The sequence below is a fragment of the Dryobates pubescens genome, chromosome 10 (assembly GCF_014839835.1).
Source record: "Dryobates pubescens isolate bDryPub1 chromosome 10, bDryPub1.pri, whole genome shotgun sequence".
Taxonomy (NCBI): Eukaryota; Metazoa; Chordata; class Aves; order Piciformes; family Picidae; genus Dryobates; species Dryobates pubescens.
Genome location: NC_071621.1, coordinates 17,615,431 through 17,625,686, shown reverse-complemented (window position 1 = coordinate 17,625,686; position 10,256 = coordinate 17,615,431).

Here is a 10,256-nt window from a genome sequence, read left to right as displayed (position 1 = left end):
TTTCCATCCCAGGAGAGGATTTGTGGGGTGCCTTGGTCCCTTTCCATCCCTGGGGAGGGTTTGTGGGGTGCCCTGGTCCCTTTCCATCCCTGAGGAGGGTTTGTGGGGTGCCCTGGTCCCTTTCCATCCCAGGAGAGGATTTGTGGGGTGCCCTGGTCCCCTTCCATCCCCACAGGCTTGGGGAGCTGCTCTTTGGTGCCATCATCAGTGGGGTGGCCCTGGGGCCCAGGAGGACCTTTGCCTGGTGGCCTCATGGAGACCTTTGCCTGTACCTGCCCAAGGGCCTGAAGACCTTGTGGGTCAGCAGCTCCTGGCCAGCAGCTCCTGACCACCAGCTCCTGGCCAGCAGCTCCTGGCCAGCAGCTCCTGGTCAGCAGCTCCTGGCCACCAGCTCCTGGCCACCAGCTCCTGGTCAGCAGCTCCTGGCCACCAGCTCCTGGCCACCAGCTCCTGGTCAGCAGCTCCTGGCCACCAGCTCCTGGCCAGCAGCTCCTGGTCAGCAGCTCCTGGTCAGCAGCTCCTGGTCACCAGCTCCTGGTCACCAGCTCCTGGTCACCAGCTCCTGGTCAGCAGCTCCTGGCCACCAGCTCCTGGTCAGCAGCTCCTGGTCACCAGCTCCTGGCCAGCAGCTCCTGGTCAGCAGCTCCTGGTCACCAGCTCCTGGTCAGCAGCTCCTGGTCACCAGCTCCTGGCCACCAGCTCCTGCCCACCAGCTCCTGGCCACCAGCTCCAGGACTCCTTCCTGCAGCTGAGCCTGGAGGCTCAGCAGGGCAGTGAGGAGCAGAGGAGGCTCTGGAGGGGCTTCACCTCCCCCCCTGCCCCTGCCCCTGCCCTGTGTCTGCTGGCTCCAGGGGGCTGAGCTGCAGCTGTGGCTCCAAGCTGCTCCCAGAGGGGTCAGAGGGAGCAAAACTCGGAGTGGGGAGATGCAGGTTGGATGTCAGGAGGAAATTCATCCCCAGGAGGGGTGGTAAGAGCCTGGCCCAGGCTGCCCAGGGAGGTGGTGGAGTCCCTGGCTCTGGAGGGGCTGCCAAGCCCTGGAGCTGTGGTGCTGAGGGCCATGGGGTGGTGGTGCTGGGGCTGTGCTTGGGCTCCAAGCTCTCCTCCAGCCACAGCCTCTTCAAGCTGCCCAGGGAGGGGGTGGAAGCCTCACCCCTGGAGCTGCTCCAGGCCAGGCTGGAGGTGGCTCTGAGCAACCTGCTGTGGTGTGAGGTGCCCAGGGCAGGGGGGGTGGCACTGGAGGAGCCTTGAGGTCCCTTCCAGCCCCTTCTCTGTCCCCCCTCCCAGGGCAGGCAGAGGAGAAGGAGACCTTTAGCAGCTGCCTCCTCCTGCTGCTGCTGCTGCTGCTGCTCTATAAATACCTTTGGGCCATCAGTGCTGAGCTGCCTGCAGGGGCAGCGAGGTGAGAGCAGGAGGGGGAAACTCTCTGCCAGCAGCCAGAGAAGCTCCTGTGCCAGGCTGGGGCTCGGTGCCACCCCGCCCTGCCGAGTCACCGCCCTGGCACCGCAGCGCTGGCACCAAAGTGGCTCCGGAGTGGTCCAGGGGAGGCCAAAAATAGCCCTGGAGGGGAGGGGGAGGGGAGGGAGGAAGGCTTCCTGCCCAGGACTCCTCCCTGCAGCAGGGCTGCGAGGAGCAGAGGAGGCTCCGGGGGCAGCTTCACCTCCCCCCTGCCCCTGCTCGGTGCTCACCTGGGCTGGGAGCCTGCTGCCAGCCCTGGGGCTGTGGAGCCCTGGCAGGGCTTGGGTGGGAAGGGACCTGCCAGTGCCAGGCAGTGCCAGCCCTGCAGCCAGCAGGCACAGCCCCAGGCAGAGCTCAGAGCCCCAAACACCCTGCCCTGGGCTGCTGCCAGCCAGGGGGCAGCTCCCCCCCTCCCTGGGCACCCTGGGCCAGGCTCTCCCCAGCCTTCTCCCATCCCTCTGCCCTGAGGCTTCCTCCTGGAGCTCCAAACCATCCCCCCTGGGCCTGGCCCCACAGCTCCTGCTCCAGAGCCTGGCTCCAGCTTGCTCCTGGGCCCCTTCAGCCCTGCCAGGCCACCAGGAGGTGTCCCTGGAGCCCTTCTCCAGCCTGGGCACCCCCAGCTGTGCCAGCCTGGGCACCCAGCAGAGCCCTTCCAGCCCTGCCAGGCCACCAGGAGGTGTCCCTGGAGCATCCTTGGCATGGGGGAGGACAACTTTGTCCCCACTGCAGTGGGGCTGGGTGGGACCATTCCTGGAGAGGGTCCCAAGGGGCACCCCAGGCACCCACAGAGGTACAGGGAGGAAAGGGGAGGTCATCAACATCTGGATGTGAGCTCAGCACATCTGGGGAGGAGGCTCTGCTGCTGCTGCTGAAGATGTTCAGCCTGGAGCAGAGGAGGAGCCCAGGGGCAGAGGAGCTTCAGAGGTGGCCAGGGAGCAGCCCAGGGGCAGAGGAGCTCCAGAGGTGGCCAGGGAGCAGCCCAGGGGCAGAGGAGCTCCAGAGGTGGCCAGGGAGCAGCCCAGGGGCAGAGGAGCTCCAGAGGTGGCCAGGGAGCAACCCAGGGGCAGAGGAGCTCCAGAGGTGGCCAGGGAGCAACCCAGGGGCAGAGGAGCTTCAGAGGTGGCCAGGGAGCAACCCAGGGAGGAGCACAGCTAAGGGCACAGCACAGAGCCCAGCAGCACAGCAGGGCACTGGGCTGGGCACAGGGCAGGGACTGGCACAGGGAAAGGGATGGAGCCAGGAACAAGGCAGGGACTGGCAGCCTGGCACCAGGCAGGTGCTGACACAGGGCAGGAGCTTGCCCCTCCTGGCCTGTGCCAGCCTGGTGCCTGCTGCCCCTCCCGGCCTGTGCCAGCCTGGTGCCCGCTGCCCCTGGCTGATCACAGCCTGGTGCCTGCTGCCCCTGCCGGGCTGTGCCAGCCTGGTGCCCGGTGCCCCTGGCTGATCACAGCCTGGTGCCCGCTGCCCCTCCCGGCCTGTGCCAGCCTGGTGCCCGCTGCCCCTGGCTGATCACAGCCTGGTGCCCGCTGCCCCTCCCGGCCTGTGCCAGCCTGGTGCCCGCTGCCCCTGGCTGATCACAGCCTGGTGCCCACTGCCCCTCCCGGCCTGTGCCAGCCTGGTGCCCGCTGCCCCTGGCTGATCACAGCCTGGTGCCCGCTGCCCCTCCCGGCCTGTGCCAGCCTGGTGCCCGCTGCCCCTGGCTGATCACAGCCTGGTGCCCACTGCCCCTGCCGGGCTGTGCCAGCCTGGTGCCCACTGCCCCTGGCTGATCACAGCCTGGTGCCCGCTGCCCCTGCCGGGCTGTGCCAGCCTGGTGCCCACTGCCCCTGGCTGATCACAGCCTGGTGCCCGCTGCCCCTGGCTGATCACAGCCTGGTGCCCGCTGCCCCTGCCGGGCTGTGCCAGCCTGGTGCCCGCTGCCCCTCCTGGGCTGTGCCAGCCTGGTGCCCGCTGCCCCTGGCTGATCACAGCCTGGGCAGCTGCTGCTGCCGCGGCTGCGGAGCTGTGGGAGAGGGCTCCGGGGGTCAGCAGCCAGCAGGGGATTAGAGAGTGGTTAACACCTCGGGATGAGCCCAGGGGCAGGGCTGGGGCTGCCAGCAGCCGCCCCGGGGACCCGCGGGCACAGATGGCACCCGGGGTGGCTGCTGGGACCCCACCCCCCCCGCCCCCGTGTGAGTGGGCACTGAGCTGAGTGCTGGCGTTGGCAGAGCTGAGGGCTGGCATCCAGCCAGAGGGCCCTGGGCAGGCTGCAGAGCTGGCACCACGCGGACCAGGAGCTGCAGCCCCTGGGGCAGGGCGGCCCCTGGGCACCACCCGGGCTGGGCAGCAGCCCTGGGGAGACCTCCTGAGTGCTGCTGGGGGTGGCTCTGGGGGGCACAGCGCTGCCAGGGAGCTGCTGGGGCCGGGTCAGGGCCAGGGGAGGGCTGGAAGGGCTCTGCTGGGTGCCCAGGCTGGCACAGCTGGGGGTGCCCAAGCTGGAGAAGGGCTCCAGGGGCACCTCCTGGTGGCCTGGCAGGGCTGGAAGGGGCCCAGGAGCAAGCTGGAGCCAGGCTCTGGAGCAGGAGCTGTGGGGCCAGGCCCAAGGGGGATGGTTTGGAGCTCCAGGAGGAAGCCTCAGGGCAGAGGGATGGGAGAAGGCTGGGGAGAGCCTGGCCCAGGGTGCCCAGGGACTGGGGAGCTGCCCCCTGGCTGGCAGCAGCCCAGGGCAGGGTGTTTGGGGCTCTGAGCTCAGCCTGGGGCTGTGCCTGCTGGCTGCAGGGCTGGCACTGCCTGGCACTGCCTGGCACTGTCAGGTCCCTTCCCACCCAAGCCATTCCCTGTGGCTTTCATTCCCTGACCCTCCCTGGCTGGAGCTCTGCTCCTCTCTGCCACCCTGCCCTGGTGCCAGGCTGCCTTGGTGCCCTGGCTGGGAGGCCAGGTTGGCACAGCTAGGAGAGGTTGCCCAGCCTGGAGGGGAGCAGCCCCAGAGGGCATCTGCTCAGTGCTCAGAGGCTGTGGAGAGCTTCCAACCCCCCCTGGCCATGGTGCCCCTGGGCAAGCTGCTGGGGGGTGCCCTGCTGGAGCAGGGGGGGTTGGCATGGGTGGGCTCCAGGGGTCCCTTCCCCCCATCCTGGGCTCTGGGCTGAGCCTCTCTGACAGTCCTGGGAGGGTCTCAGGTTCCCCTGCAGGGTCTGGGGGCACTCAGAGCTGTTTGCCAGCAGGGCTCCGTTGGCATCCAGCCCCCACTGGGTGGCTCTCAGAGGCCCTCAAGGAGCAGAAGTTGCTGCTCAGCTCCAGTCCAAGGCTCCCCTGGTGCCAGCCGAGGCTGTGCCCCCCTGCTGCTGCCACCCCCTGCCTTGCTGTGCCCTGGGCATTCAGCCTGCTCCGTGCCCCAGCTTGGTGCCTGGGGGGGGGCACCTCTGAGCCGGGCTCCACTGCCCACGGCCCGGGGGGGAGGGGGGTCCTGGGGGGGTCTCCTGTGGTACCCCCTGGCTGCAGGCTTGCTGGGAACTTGTGTCCAGGGTCAGGCAGGAGGAGCTGCCAGCAGGAAAATCCCTCCTGGAACCCTGCAGGCTGCTTCCCGCAGGCTGCCAGGGGATTTCCTGCCCAGCAGCTGCCAGCTGCCATGGATTCAACACCCCCCAGCTGCCTCTCCTTCCCACCACCACTTCCTGTCCTCTTCTCACCCCAAACCCTTGATCTGACCCCGGAATTCCCCCCACACGGGCTCCTGGCCCTTGGTTTCCCAGCAGGATGGGTGCTTTACACCCTGCCTGGGCTCCTTGTATCCTTCCTGGGCTCCTTGCACCCTGCCTGGGCTCCTTGCACCCTGCCTGGGCTCCTTGCACCCTGCCTGGGCTCCTTGTATCCTTCCTGGGCTCCTTGTATCCTTCCTGGGCTCCTTGCACCCTGCCTGGGCTCCTTGTATCCTTCCTGGGCTCCTTGCACCCTGCCTGGGCTCCTTGTATCCTTCCAGGGCTCCTTGCACCCTGCCTGGGCTCCTTGCACCCTGCCTGGGCTCCTTGCACCCTGCCTGTGCCACTTGAAGAGATGGGAATGAAAGGACCCAGAAGGCAGGATCTGAGCTTCAGGAGCTGGGAACAAAGGGCTCCCAGGAGGGAGGTGAGCTTCAGGAATTGGGAATCAAGGGACCCAAAAGGAAGGGAATGCAGGGACCCAAGGGGCTGGCTCTGAGCTTCAGGAGCTGCAGGCTGAGGCTGCAGCCTTCCCTTTTTGTGCCTTTCCTCTCCCTGCCTTCCATCCCTTTTCCCTTCACCTTTTCCCCCCTGGTTCCTCTCAAGGATCTTCCTCTGCAGGACAAATTTTTCCTCCTCTCTCCTTTTTTTATGTCTTCCCCTCCCCTCTGCTCTCCAGGAGAGGCAAAATGTTCCCAGCTGAGACACCTCTGATGGATCTGCTGCTGCTGCTGCTGCTGCCCTTCATCAGCCCCAGGCTCCTGCTCCTGGCTCGGCCATTCCCAGCCTCCCTCCAGCCCTAAATTATTCATTGCCCCTTTTTATTTCTGGCCTTGGCCCTGCTCCTGCTCCTCCAGCACCACCTTGGCATCTCCCACAGAAAGCTGAGGAGCTGCCAGCCAGGAGCTGCACTGAGGCAGTGCCTGCCCCAGCCCATGCAGGTGGAGCAGCTCCAAGCTTCTGCCCTGCTCCTTGCACCCATCCTGGGCTCTTTGTACCCTGCTTGGCCTCCTTGCACCCTTCCTGGGCTCCTTGCACCCTTCCTGGGCTCCTTGCACCCTTCCTGGGCTCCTTGCACCCTTCCTGAGCTCCTTGCACCCTGCCTGAGCTCCTTGAACCCTTCCTGGGCTCCTTGCACCCTGCCTGAGCTCCTTGCACCCTGCTTGGCCTCCTTGCACCCTGCTTGGGCTCCTTATACCCTGCTTGGCCTCCTTGCATCCTTCCTGGGCTCCTTGCTCCTGGCAGCACCCAGGGTGGCAGCACCCAGGGTGGCAGGACCAGGGTGGCAGCACTCAGAGTGGCAGCACCCAGGGTGGCAGCACCCAGGGTGGCAGGACCAGGGTGGCAGCACTCAGGGTGGCAGCACCCAGAGTGGCAGCACCCAGGGTGGCAGCACCCAGGGTGGCAGCACCCAGGGTGGCAGGACCAGGGCACCGTCCTGCCCTGCCCCTCTGCTCTGCTCTGCAGAAGCCCCAGCCTCAGGCTCGCTGTGGAGCCCCAGCTCTGCAGGAGGAAGCAGCAAGGGTCCCCAGCTGCCCGGGGGAGGGGCTGGAGCTGACCTTCAGAGGGCATCCCCGGCGGCAAACCGCAGCCAGCAGCCCAGCCGCGGGCAGGGCACCGGCCCAGGAGCTGCTCCGAGGGCAGAGCCGGAGCCCAGCTTTGCTCCTCAGCCCCCTGGGATGGGAGGGGGACAAGAGGAGACCTCCTGAGAGCTGCCACCGACCCCCCCCTCGGCACTCAGCCTCGGGCCCTGGCACAGCCTCACCCCCTCCAGGGCCCCTCCTGAAGCCCTCAGGGCTTGCTGCCCCTGCAGCCCCTCCTGTGCCACCCCGGGCAGGTGCCAGCAGGAGCTGCTTCCCACCTCCTGCTCCTCGTGGGCAGTGCCAGACCTCACCCAGCACCGTGCCCACCGTGCCAGCTGCCAGCTTTGGAGAGCTCCAGCCCGGCTCTGCGGGCTCCTGACCCCCTGGAGCTGGGCAGCAAGGAGCTGCTGGTGGGCAAAGAGCAGCAGCAGCAGCAGGAGGAGGCTGCCAGGTGCCAGCTCCTGCAGCAGCTGCTCTGCCAGGGCTATAATTAGAAGCTCATCAAGTCCTGGAGTCGTCAATCCAGGCTGGAAGGGTCCTGGGAGAGCATCCAGAGGCCAAGCATTAACCCAAGGCTGCCAGGCCGATGCCAAGGGCTGGCCCAAAGCGACCTCGGGGCAAGGGCATCTTGGAGGGCATGGAGGGGAGAGCCCTGGCTCAGAGCTTGGGGGTGCTGGGGGGCACTGGGAGCTACTGGGCACAGAGCCTGGGGGTGCTGGGGGGCACTGGGCACAGAGCTTGGTGGTGCTGGGGGGCACTGGGCAGAGCCTGGGGGTGCTGGAGGGCACTGGGCACAGAGCCTGGGGGTGCTGGGGGACACTGGGCAGAGCTTGGGGGTGCTGGAGGGCACTGGGAGCTACTGGGCACAGAGCCTGGGGACGCTGGGGGGCACTGGGCAGAGCCTGGGGATGCTGGAGTGCACTGGGCACAGAGCTTGGGGGTGCTGGGGAGCACTGGGCACAGAGCTTGGGGGGTGCTGGGGGGCAGCTCCCACAGCTCCTTCCTGCCCTGCAGCTGGGCAGCCTCTGGGGCAGCTCTCAGGACCCCTGCTGGCCCTGCAAGGCTGACAGAGGACCCAGGAGAGAGAGGTGGAGCAGGAACTGTGGGGGCAGGACAGGGAGGGATGGTTTGGAGCCCTGTGCCAGCCCCTGCCCTGTGCCAGCCCCTGCCCTGTGCCAGGCTCCATCACTCCATGGCTCCAGGGTGAAGCTCTGGGGCAGCTCCATCCTTGGTGCCCCTGGATCCTGGCTCTGCTCAGGGCCCTTTGGAGCTGGCAGCAGCTGTGCCCAGCCCTGTGCCCTGTGCCCTGCTCTGCTGCTGGGCTCTGGGCCGTGCCCTCAGCTGTGCCCAGCCCACGGGGGTTGGTTTGGAGCTCCAGGAGGGAGCCTGAGGGCAGAGGGCAGGGAGGAGGCTGGGGAGAGCCTGGCCCAGGGTGCCCAGGGAGGGGGGAGCTGCCCCCTGGCTGGCAGCAGCCCAGAGCAGGGTGTTTGGGGCTCTGAGCTCTGCCTGGGGCTGTCCCTGCCTGGCTACAGGGCTGGCACTGGGTGACCTTGGAAAGTCCTTCCCAAGCCAAACCCTGCTGTGACTCTGTGCCCAGCCTTCTCCTGGCACTGTTTGCCCAGCACAGAGCTGCAGTGCCCACAGGAAGGCAGCAGCAGCTCCAGGCACGTTCTGCTGTTTGGCTTTGCCTCTGCCCACTGTTTGCCTGGGGCTCTGTGGCATCTCCTCTGCTCCAGCCCTGAGCAGCTGTGGGACCAGCCTGGGCCCCAGAACTTGGGCAGGTAGAGGTGAGCTGGCAGCTGGCAGAGGCACCACGGCTGCCCATGGGCACCTCGGGGCTGCCAGCAGGAGCAGGGCAGGGATTGTGCCCCTGGGCTGGGCACTGGGGAGCCCACAGCTGCAAGCCTGGGGGCAGGGCTGGGACCTCCCTGCCAGAAGGACCTTGAGGGCTGGGGCAGGGCCAGAGCAGGGCAAGGAAGCTGGGGAGGGGTCTGGGGAAGGAGGAGAAGGCTGTGGAGAAGTTGTGAGGAGCAGCTGAGGGCCCTGGGGGGTTTGAGGCTGCAGCAGAGGAGGCTGAGGGGAGACCTTGTGGCTCTCTGCAGCTCCCTGAGAGCAGCTTGCAGCCAGCTGGGGCTCAAGGGCTGCTCCTGAGGGCTGGGCCAGGAGGAGATGGCCTCAGGCTGTGGCAGGGGAGGTTGAGCTTGGCCCTGAGGAGCAATTGGTGCCCCTTGAGGGGTGCCCAGGCCTGTGGCAGGCTGCCCAGGGCAGTGGGGGAGTGCCCATGGCTGGAGGGGTTGCCAAGCCCTGGAGCAGGCTGCCCAGAGAGGTTGTGGAGAGCTTCCAACCCCCCCTGGCCATGGTGCCCCTGGGCAAGCTGCTGGGGGTGCCCTGCTGGGGGGCAGGGGGGGTTGAGTTGGCATGGGTGGGCTCCAGGGGTTGGAACCAGGAAGAGAAGGGAGAGGGTAAGGGCAGAGAGGGTGGGAACCAGGAGGAGAAGGAGGGAAAGGGATGAGAGGAGTGGAACCAGGAGAAGGGAGAGGGAAAGGGCTGAGAGGGTTGGAGTCAGGAGGAGGAGAGGGAGAGGGAAAGGGCTGAGAGGGTTGGAGTCAGGAGGAGGAGAGGGAGAGGCATGAGAGGGTTGGAACCAGCAGGAGAAGGAAGGAAAGGGGTGAGAGGGTTTGAGCCAGGAGGAGAAGGAGGGAAAGGGCTGAGAGGGTTGGAACCAGGAGGAGGAGAGGGAAAGGAGAGGGTTGGAACCAGGAGGAGGGAGAGGGAGAGGCATGAGAGGATTGGAACCAGGAGGAGATGGCAGGGGGAAAGGGCTGAGAGGGTTGGAACTGGGAGGAGAAGAGGGAGAGGGCTGAGAGGGTTGGAACAAGGAGGAGGAGAAGGAAAGGAGAGGGTTGGAACCAGGAGGAGATGGGAGGGGGAAAGGGCTGAGAGGGTTGGAACTGGGAGGAGAAGAGGGAGAGGGCTGAGAGGGTTGGAACAAGGAGGAGGAGAAGGAAAGGAGAGGGTTGGAACCAGGAGGAGATGGGAGGGGGAAAGGTCTGAGAGGGTTGGAACTGGGAGGAGAGGAGGGAGAGGGCTGAGAGGGTTGGAACAAGGAGGAGGAGAAGGAAAGGAGAGGGTTGGAACCAGGAGGAGATGGGAGGGGGAAAGGGCTGAGAGGGTTGGAACTGGGAGGAGAGGAAGGAAAGGAGAGGGTTGCAACCAGGAGGAGGGAGAGGGCTGGAACCAGGAGGAGCAGGGAGAGGGTCAGGGGCTGAGCCCCCAGCCCTTGTGCCCTCTGCCAGCCTTGGCGCTGAGCAGGGGCAGGATGGAGCCCGGCGGGGCGGAGCCGGCAGCAGGCCGGGCCGCAATTAAGGGCAGCGCTAATTGCTGCGGCGGCAGGCAGGGCCGGGGGAGGGGGCGGGGGGAGGGAGGGAGGGAGGGAGGGCTGGAGGGGGCCGGGGGCTGCCGGCAGCCCGATGCCGGCCGCGGTTAATTCGATTACACAACGGAGCCGAGGCAGCCGCAGATGGCGGCGCCGGCTCCCTGATCC